The 10,886-nt window shown below is 40.4% G+C and overlaps 1 pseudogene; it reads right to left on the reverse strand.

Moving 5' to 3' along the window:
• Positions 1-6,715: 6,715 nt before the first annotated feature.
• On the reverse strand, positions 6,716-10,209 carry LOC144381303 (glyceraldehyde-3-phosphate dehydrogenase pseudogene; annotated as a pseudogene).
• Positions 10,210-10,886: the final 677 nt, after the last annotated feature.

Raw genomic sequence — 10,886 nt, forward strand, 5'->3', positions numbered from 1 at the left:
AAAAAAAAAAAGCATAAACAAGTATTCAGTCAAAAAAAGATAATATTAATAGGCTATACTATATTAAAATTAGGAATTTCAGTTTATTATGTAGTACCATTAAGAAAGTGAAAATGTAAGCCCACGAGTGAGAAAAGATATTTATAAGATTTATGTCCAATAAAAGACCCATAAACAGAGTTCTTAAAGAAATTCTACAAATCAGTAAGAAAAAAAAATCATAACGTACAAAAGAAAAGTAGGCAAATGACTTCAACGGCACATCATCAGAGTGAATATCCAGTCAGTAAAACCACTATGTGATACCACTACACATATACACTCGAATTGCTAAGATAAAAACTGCAGACAATACCAAATTTTGGTGGGGATATGGAACAAAAGGAACACCCAAATACTTCTGGTAAGAGCATAAATTTGATCAACCACATTAGAAAACTGTTTGATACCATCTATAAAGTTGACCTCTGCATACCCTATGATCCAGCAATTCTGCTCATGTTGGCCAAGACACATACAAGAATGCGCAGCACTAACCATTGAAAGGAAACAAATCAAATGTCTATTAATAGAGTTGCACATTCATACAATGGAATATTATACCTCAATAAGAAGGAACCATGTCCTGCTACATGCAGCCACATGGATGAATCACACAAATATAATGTTGAAAACCATGAAAGACTCTGGACTCTGGGAAACAAACTGAGGGATACTGAAGGGAGTGGGTGGGGGATGGGGTAGCTGGGTGATGGGTATTAAGGAGGGCATGTATGGTGATGAGCACTGGGTGTTATATGCAACTAATGAATCGTTGAATACTACATCAAAAACTAATGATGTATTATATGTTGGCTAATTGAACATAATAAAAAAATAAATATAATGTTGAATGAATGAAACAGACACAAAATAATACATATCATGTAATTCCATTTCTAAGAGTTCAAAAACATGTAAAAGTAACATATTGGTAGATGTTAGATTTGTGGTTACATTTTAGGGAGTATTGGCTGGGAAGGGAGGTGGGGAGACTCTTGTGATGCCACTAATCTACTTTTTAACCTTGTTGGCTATTAGTGAATTTCTTCTTTGTGAATATTCATGAATGTGTACATTTAAAATTTGTGCATTTTTCTGTATGTAAGCTACATTTCAATAAAAAGAATTTAGCCAATATATTCAAAGACATTAATTGAATATTAGGCAAGGCAGAAATTCTTAGTAACATGTGGCACCAATTTATTAAATGTATCCTTATTTACATGTTTGCAAGCTGTCCCCTAAACACACACCTTGTAATTGTCGTTTTGATTTCACCACTGTTACTCATTTTGAATTTTTTACCCTTGCCCAAAATATTTTTAGCTCTTCTTGACAACTGACTCAAATCTCCAAAATTAATTGTTCTTATTTTAATTCTCAAGTCTATCACCATTATTCAGGTCCTTACCTCTCCAAAAACTAAGTAGGCTTTTTCTTATCTGCCTCTTTTCCAATTTATTCTAATTGGACACAGGATACAGATTGATTTTCCTAAATTACTCTCCTAATGATATGGGAAACAAAGGCAGAAGGAAATGTAGATAAAATTAAGTGTCCATAGACCTGCAGCCCATTGACAAATACTTGAGGCAGGCAGAATATAATGTTCCTCCAGGAAGCTCTTAACTGTCTTAATGTTAATGCCTTGCTAGAGGGAAAAATAACCTTGGTTTGAAAATAGCAAAGCCTCCAGTATCCTGTGTCTTCTTTAGCATATGAAGATCCTTTTGAAACTTCCCTTATCTTTTCTTCCCCCAGCCCCAAAGTATATAACCAGTTGCCCCTCACAATCCCTGGGCAGCAGGGAGCAGCAGTCTTTCTGCCCATGGGTCCTGTCCCCCGGTGCTTTAATAAAACCACCATTTTGCACCAAAGACGCATCAAGAATTCTTTCTTGGCCATCAGCTCTGGACCCCACCAAACCTCACCTATATATTCCAAAAACTACATTATTTGGAACCCAATGTGGGGCCTTTGAGTCATTTCATCTATACCCTGAGCTTCGGTGCAAACTTGGTAAGTATTCCCTTTACTCATTCCAGGGGCTCTTCAAGGAGTATGGTCTTATTGGAACACTTTCATGCCAATTGCTCAGGCTGCAGTCCTCTAGCCCGTGGCTACTTTATGAGGAGGAGAAAGCCTACCTTTTGGCTAGAAATTAGTACCTTGCTGGAATGGTAATAAGACTCAGAAACTTGATGATCTCTCTTTATTCCTGTCCTCATACAAAGTTGTCTGTCTTTGGCACAGGACAGCCACCTAAGTCACTGGGACAGATGCCAATCTTAAGATTCTTGTGTGAGGTTTCCTCTTGATTGATCTAATGTGATCCCCTCCACATCCCTGATCTAGCTGCTTCTGGCTGTGGGACCTCCACTGGGAGCCGGCTGAAACCAGTACCCAATTGAATTAAAACCCAACCAGGGACCGTTTCCTAGAGAAGTTGGCTGTAAAGACTCCATGTGATGGAATGTTGCTTAGATCATGATGGATTTCTATCTTTACTGTTTCCTGTCAATGTCCTCTACCAACTACTTAAGTTACAACATTAGGTACTTTCCTCTTGTAAAACTTCTCTAGTGTATTCCATAGGTTTAAAATGGCACTTCTGTGTGGCTTTCAAGGCAAGCCAAGGTGGACGCGGCCTTGATAGCAGGGCCTTCAAGGCAAGGTATACTTGGTTCATAGGACGGCACCCACTGTAGTCTAGAATATGATGGGAAAGTGGGGGAGGGCAGGCCTCCTTCCTACAGGGCCTTTATGGCAGCTGCTGATCATAGGGATTTCTTTTGAGGGACTCCTCAGGTTGCTTTAACATCAGGAACCTCTTGACATATCCTGAGCATGGGAGGCCACCTGGGAGTCTGAGTGGATTTTCTTGGTGATGGACCTTCTCTCTTCAAGTCCCCAAAAACTCTCCCTTGGGATGCCTCTTTAACCCACTGGAAATAATTAGGATTGCAAAATTTAAGAAAGGTACTGCATGGTCTCAGTCAGATCTATCAGTTAGAGCTCTTCTGCAAGAAACCGAGTAAATAGACGGAGGTATCCTAGGTCCGTCCCAGACTTTCAGGGCTCTAAACAGGATCCAGACCTAAGGGCCTCTTGCAGAACATGTTTGGTCATAACCAGACCAGTAAACTTCCTCCTGATGTATTGGAATGTAATTATCTAAATAGGCCTTTTCCGAATAAACCCAAGTTACTGGAGGAAACACAGGCCATCCCTAGCAAAGGGGACTCTGACTCTTTCTCTCTCAACTGGTCCACCTAATAGACCCAGGTTACTCTAGCAGTACCTGAAGGCTTCTCCCTCATTCATTTCCTGGGTTAATGGCTATAATTGGAACCAACTGTCCCTGGTTAGTCTACCTCAGGATGGGGACTTGAAGAAATATTCCCAAGCAGCTGCTTGGGAAACTCCATTTGTTTGGGGGAAATTCCCTGTCCTCTCTGGCCTGACATGGACTGCCTATTCCCCTTTGTTGGCAGAAAAACATGGTGTCTGCTCCTCTGTTGGAGCTGATGAGCTCTAGATCCGGGAACCCTTTCTCTGCCTTCTGGCAGCACTTTGCCTCTTCTGCCTTCCTGTCCCCCTCCTCCTGTTTCTGCACCACCTTGGGTGCAGCCTGCAGAACTGGCTTCTGTACCAACTTCAGTGCCTTTAGTACCAGTGGTTCCTCCTCCTACCCTTGCTATCAATGAGTGAAGAAGAGCACACCCTGGATTTAACACCACCCACTTCAGATTTCCCCACCAGTGTCCCAGGTAAAAATGACAATGGGGAAAAATTGACTTTTAAAAGTGGATCCAGGTGAAACATAGTTTGGCATTTAAACTAATTCAAGTTTGTTGGTTTAATTAATATAGACCTGTCTTTAGAGTTATCAGCGTTAAATGTGAAACTTTTATTCTACCAAGATTTACTGAAGGTCGTATAAGCTCGTGTTATGTCTATTGCAATTTGTTAGCAAAAAGATGACTTAAGTGATGGTTAATTTTCTGTCTCAAAGTTTTCATGGATAATTGTTAAGATAACTTTCACAGTCTTTGGTAACCTGAAACTTGAAAGTTTTGCTTGGACGATAAATGGGATTGAATTTGTTGGACATCTAGGTCTTTTCCAAATGAGATAAAGTGGTAAAGCATTGATTACTGGATGTAGGTTTGAGCTTTTGACTTCTTATTGCAAAGAAACTAAGGATATTTGAATCTTGGTATACCTGCTTTGTGCTTAATAGATTCATAAATTTGCCATCTAAGGAATTCTGGTGTGACAGTTCACAATCGGTTACTACTTAGTTTTCACTGGAGACTAAGGTTTCTAAGAGTGCAAAATTCTGCTAAGTGTAAGTAAGACTGATGCAAATAAGGGAAGCAATTCTGTATGTAGAAAGGTAGGAGATATGTAAGAAAGTTGCAAAGAATGGGAATGCATTTTTGTTCAAGGTAAAAGGTAATTTTGTCCTAAATGAGACTGGTTGTTTGGGAAGAAATGGCTTAGGACAAAATCTGAATGCAAAGGAAAGTTGTAGGTTTGCTGTAGGGAGACCTTTGGAAGGAATTTTAGCTGTGGTCAGGACGGACTAAGATTGAAATGAATGGATTTTAAAAGTATTGGGCATAGGATTGAAAGTCTGCTTTCTCTCAGTTAAAAAGACAAGGTTTTCTTGAATTATTGGTCTGCTCTTGCTAAAATATAAACAAAGATTTTTTTCTCTTTTGTCTGCCCAGAAAATGAATTTCTATGTTTTGACTTTATCAAGTCTTTGATTACTTGGTTAAAACTTCTCAGTATTAAAGGAGCTAAGTTTTGCTAACAACTATATAACCCTACATATTTGCCTTTTGAATCTCTTAATGTAACCTTGGTTAAATAAAAAATAATTTTTTTAATGCTCTATAATCCTATTTAGGCATGTACTTAAAAACTTTCTAAGGTTTTAACAAACTTTCCAAGATTTAAATTGTAAATAAAGTCTCTGATTCATTGGGCCTTTTTATTTGGTATGTTAAGCTACTCTGGAAGAACTGTTTTAAGGAACTAAGGTTGACTTTAAGAAACATGAAGCCAATAAAGCCCCTTGGATATGTTGGCCTGATACCTTGCTTAGAATTCCCAGCAGCCTTACCAGGTGAGTAAAGAATGTCACTTCCTGGAAGGTGCAGGAACCTGAAGCATACTTTGGGGATCTCGAGAAGAGGAATCTGCCCAAATCTTCAGGTATTTCAGGCATGTCTGATAGCAAGCACTTGGCTTGGCTTCTGGCCTGGAGAGGCTACTAAAAGTTCAACCTAGAGATTCCTTATAAAAAGTTCCAGCAAAGCAAATTCTAAAAGATCTATAATCAATCACTATTCTTGCTGAACTTATGTAAATCAAAAGGTGAAATTTGTTTAAATTGGACTTGTTTTACAAATGAATTAGTCCTGATTTGGCTATCTTTGATTAAAAATGAGGGTTATTACAGAGAGAAAATGTTTCAATAACACATCTTTGTAGATATTAGATCTCAGCATTGAGACTCAAAAAAACTGGATTACTGGATTATTCTTTTACCAGTAGGGCTTCTTTGAATGAGGATCGCCCCCAAGCAACCAACAGAGTCATTGGTTATTATCCCTTTTGAGTTACTATATGGAACACCTTTTCTCACTGGAAACTATCAATTGATGGAGACTCTAATGCTCTGTTAAATTATTCACTTGATGCCGATTAATTCATAAATCTCTAAATGAACATGCAAACCATATCCTCCCTAAACCTGATCTGACAGTCACTAGCAATCCACCCCATATAAACCCTGGAGTCAGGGTTTATTCAAAGGATTGGAAGTCTAATACAGCAGGGGATTTAACTCCAAAATGGAAGGGCCCCTACTGGGTCATAGTATGTACTTCCACTACAGTAAAATTAGAGAAGCACTCTTCATGGGCTCATATATCTAGAATAAAACCTGTAACTCCCTCACAGGAAACCAATGAGCAAACTAACGTGCCTTCTTATTCCTGTGAACCAGTGGAAGACCCATTTCTCTTCAAACATCAATAAAACCCTGGAGAAAATTTTAGTTAACTACCAAAGGTCTTTTTATTCAGGCTTCTCTTTCTTATTATAATAACCTTCTCTTTTGTCTTTTTCTGGTGTCTCCCTGCCTGGTGTCAAGACTCCTTCACTGCCATAACTTCCAGCTGACAGATGATCCTTTCTACTTAAGGAGGTTCGTATATGTTTTCTACTTGGATTGGCTGCCTCTGCCTTTGGTAACTCCTATATATAAATTCCCCAAATGTCCAATGTTGACCCATAGGTAGGGACATCTCTACACCCCTATTGAGCAGGAAGAAGTTAGAAGACAACATCAGTTCTATCTATCTCTATCCAAGTAGAGGACAACATCAGTTCAAAATTCTCACACAGCATTTTTCCCTCTAAATTATAGCTGAAATATATTTGCTTATTTATTTTTCATTTTGGGTTGGTACAGTATAATTTATTGATGGTACATGACAAGGTAGGGCTCCCCAATCCCCTCCTCTTCTTCAGGGGGTCTGGGATAGAGATCAAGAGATTTTCTGTACTGGGGGATGAGTTGGGGCAATGACTCCTCAGGAGCTAAGGGCCTCTCTCTTCTTCTTGCTCTCTCTGGGGCTCATGGTCCAAGGGGCTCTTACTCCTTGGAGGCCATCTGGACCATAACGTCCACCACCTGGTTGATGTAGCCAAATTCATTGTCATACCAGGTAATGAGTTTTGCAAGGTAATCATTGAGAGCAATGCAAGCCCCAGCATCAAAGGTGGAAGAGTGGGTGTCCTGTTAAAGTTGTAGATAACCTGATCCTCAGGGTAGCCCGGCGTTCTCTTGAGGGAGCCTTTTGATGCCTGCATCCCCACTTTCTTGATGTCATCGTATTTGACAGCTTTCTCCAGGTGAGTAAGGGACAGGCGGGGCTATGTAGGGAGAGATAGATAGGGGGCCATGGGATCAGGCTCACAAAATTCAAAAATGTGGAAGATGAAAGGGAACCAGAGATAAGGGAACAAACCAGACTATCCTGTCCTAGGTGTCAGAGGTGGGGTCTTGTTGTAACAACTACTTGTGACCAAGAAAATTACCAGGCCCTAAAAAGGAAGTAAGCCATTGAAGGTGTTATCACTAGTCCTTGCTGTATGGTGATATCAATAGAGATGTTAAAAGGATTTAAGTTCCCTGGTTAGCTTTCTAGAAAAGACCATCCCTAAAAGCCCTCAGTGGCAACACTGTCGGGATCCCTCTCATTCCTGAGAGCTTTTTCTGTATCCTCACTTAATCAACTTCTATCACTTTATTCACTCTCCTTTGCGAGATTCATTCTTTGACTCCGTGAGACAAGAACCTCACTCTTCCACATCACAGATGGCAGGTTAGAGCCACAGCTGACACTTTGGGAGTGGAGACATGGAAAGCCATGCCAGTGAGCTTCCTTCCCATTCAACTCAGAGATGACCTTGTCTATAGCCTTGGCAGGGCCAGTAGAAGCAGGAATGATGTTCTAGGCAGCCCTTTGGCCATCATACCATAGCTTCCCAGAGGGGCCATCCAGGGTCCTCTGGTGGCAGCGATGGCATGGACTGTGACCCTGAGTCCCTCCAGGATGCCAAAGTTATCATGGATGACCTTGGCCAGAGGGGCCAAGCAGTTGGTGGTACAGGAGACATTGCTGATAATCTTCAGGGAGTTGTCATACTTCTCATGATTTATGCCCATCACAAACACGGGGGCATCAGCAGAAGAGGCAGAGACGATGACCCTCTTGGCCCCACCCTTCAAGTGAGAGCCCTAGCCCTCCCCATGATGATGAAGACCCCAGTGGACTCCACAGCATACTCAGCATCAGCATCACCCCATTTGATGTTGGCAGGATCTCACTCGTGGAAAATAAAGATGGGCTTTCCATTGATGACAAGTTTCCTGTTCTCAGCCTTGACTGTGCTGTTGAATTTGCCATGGGTGCAATCATACTAGAACATGTAGACCATGTAGTTGAGGTCAATGAAAGGGTGATTGATGGTGACAATATCCACTTTGCCAGAGATGAAAGCAACCCTGGTGACCAGAAGCACAATACAGCCAAATCCGTTTACTCTGACCTTCACATCATGTCTTGGGATGCAGCTGGCATTGCACCAGAAGATGTAGCTGTCTGTCAAATGGGGAGGAGCAGAGAGCCAGTATATGCTTTTTAAAATCTATGGAAACCACTTGGGGCAAAGACCAGCAGTCAAATTAACATACGAAGCTCAGTGTCTCCCGTGTTCCTGTTAGGCTTAGGAATGTTTATCTCACATGAGAATGTGGTTAGAATTAAGTATAATGAATGCATATTTTACACACAATGTCAGAATCCCTTAAAAATATCCTGGGCTTTGACAATAATGCAATTTATTTTATGTAAGAACCATTTTTAGGGAGACAGCCATTATACTAATCTGAAAGAACAGTGCTATAGTAGAAAGTACAAATGAATTTGTAAGTAAATGTGGAGATGAAAACAATTATGACTAAAACAAACACATCTGACTTCACAGAGAAGATGGCATTTGATCTGAGCTTTCAAAGGTGAACAGAATTCAAGTGGAAAGAAGAGAAGCAACAATTATAAGCTGAGGGGACACCATAAGAAGAAGCAAAGAGGTCTGAAAGTGATGGAGATAAGGAAGAGACAGGTAGATCTGAGAGTGTTGAGTCCAGCAGATGATTCAACACAATGAGGGGAGGAGATTATGAGCATGAGCTCCCTGAAAATTTCTACAATTAAGGGGTAAGCGGAGGGAGAGGAGGCAGGAAAGGGAACAAAGAAAGACTATTATCAGAGATGTTGGAGCAAACTAAGTTATTTGGTATCATCTACATTGAAAGAAGAAAGCCTATGAGGAGGGACTAGTCAATAGAGTCAAATGCTATGGAATGCAATAGCAGATGGAACAAAGAGTTATAAGTTTGATTTGGCAGTTAGTACTAATATGAGCTGTTTGCTGGAATGTTAGTTTGATGGAGGCATGGGCCAGAATGCAGTAGAATGGGGACCGAATGAGAGAACATAAAGAAGTAAAGATCCAGCTCAAAAAATGTTGTCTCTTCTCTATCATAAACTGAGAATGATTATTCTCTCTCATTCAACTCTCTTAATCCTTAGTTTGTATCATTTATCGATACTTTTTAAAAAAGATTTTATTTATTTATTTGAGAAAGAGAGAGAGAGAGACAGCACAAGCAGGGGGAGAAGGAGAAGCAGGCTCCCCTCTGAGCAAGGAGCCCCATGCAGGGTTCGATCCCAGGACTCTGGGATCATGTCCTGAGCTGAAGGCAGATGCTTAACTGACAGAGCCACTCAGGTGCCCCTTATTGATATTTTTAATGACATCATATGGCTTGTGGGTATTTGTTTACACAATTTAATCCCTATTGTGATTGGTACCTATTTTTATATACTTCATATCATAAAAAGAGTACTTACATAGTATGCTCAATGATGAACTTTTAAATAGTGCATCATTAGGTAAGATTCCAACCATTTCATAGTTAAGTAAGAAATTGACACTAACCACTCTAATCTTTTCTTGCTCTACTGAACTACAGTGTTGATTGTCTACAGGCACACCTCAGAGATGTTTACACAGTACTATAGTTTATTAAGTGTGCAATACCATCATGGCTAAAAAACAATGTACATCCCTTAATTAAAATACTTTATTGATAAAAAAAGTGCTAACCATCACCTGAGCTTTCAGTGAATCCTAATCTTTTTCTGGTGGAGGGTCTTGCCTAGATGTTGATGGCTGCTGATTGATCAGGGTGGGGCTTGCTGAAGGTCAGGGTGGCTGTGGCAATTTCTTAAAATAAGCTGACAATGAAGTTTGCCACATTGATGGACTCTTCCTTTCATGAGTGATTTCTCTGCAGCATGTGAAGGCATTTGATAGCATTTTACCCATAGTAGAACTTTTTTCATAATTGGAGTCAATCCTCTTAAACCCTGCAACTGCTTTATCAACTAAGTTTACATAATATTCTAAGTCCTTTGTTGTCATTGCAACAATTTTCATAGCATTTCCACCAGGAGTAGTTTCCATCTCAAGAAACCACGTTCTTTGCTCAGCCATAAGAATCAACTCCTCATCCATTCAAGTTTGATCCTGAGATTGCATCAATTCAGTCACATCTTCAGGCTTCACATTTAATTCTAGTTCTCTTGCTATTTCCACCACATGTGCCGTTACTTCCTCCACTGGAATCTTAAGCTCCTCACAGTCATCCATGAGGTTTGGAATCAACTTCTTCCAAACTCCTGTTTCTGTTGATACTTTCATCATTCCCCCTCAATCACAAATGTTCTTACTGGCATCTAGAATGGTGAATTCTTTCCAGAGAGTTTTCAATTTATTTGCCCAGATCCATCAGAGGATTCACTATCTATGGCAGCTATAGCCTTATGAAATGTATTTTTTTTTTTTAAGATTTCATTTATTTATTTGAGAGAGAGAGAATGAGAGAGAGCACATGAGAGGGGGGAGGGTCAGAGGGAGAAGCAGACTCCCCGCCGAGCAGGGAGCCCGATGCGGGACTCGATCCAGGGACTCCAGGATCATGACCTGAGCCGAAGGCAGTCGCTTAACCAACTGAGCCACCCAGGCGCCCTGAAATGTATTTTTTAAATCATAAGCCTCGAAAGTCTTGATCTATGGGTTGTAGAATGGATGTTGTGTTAGCAGGCATGAAAACAACATTAATCTCATTGTCCATCTCCATCAGAGCTCTTGGCTGACCAGGAGCATTGTCAATGAGCAGTAACATTTTGAAA

This window comes from Halichoerus grypus, chromosome 3, assembly GCF_964656455.1.
Source record: "Halichoerus grypus chromosome 3, mHalGry1.hap1.1, whole genome shotgun sequence".
NCBI classification, from domain to species: Eukaryota; Metazoa; Chordata; class Mammalia; order Carnivora; family Phocidae; genus Halichoerus; species Halichoerus grypus.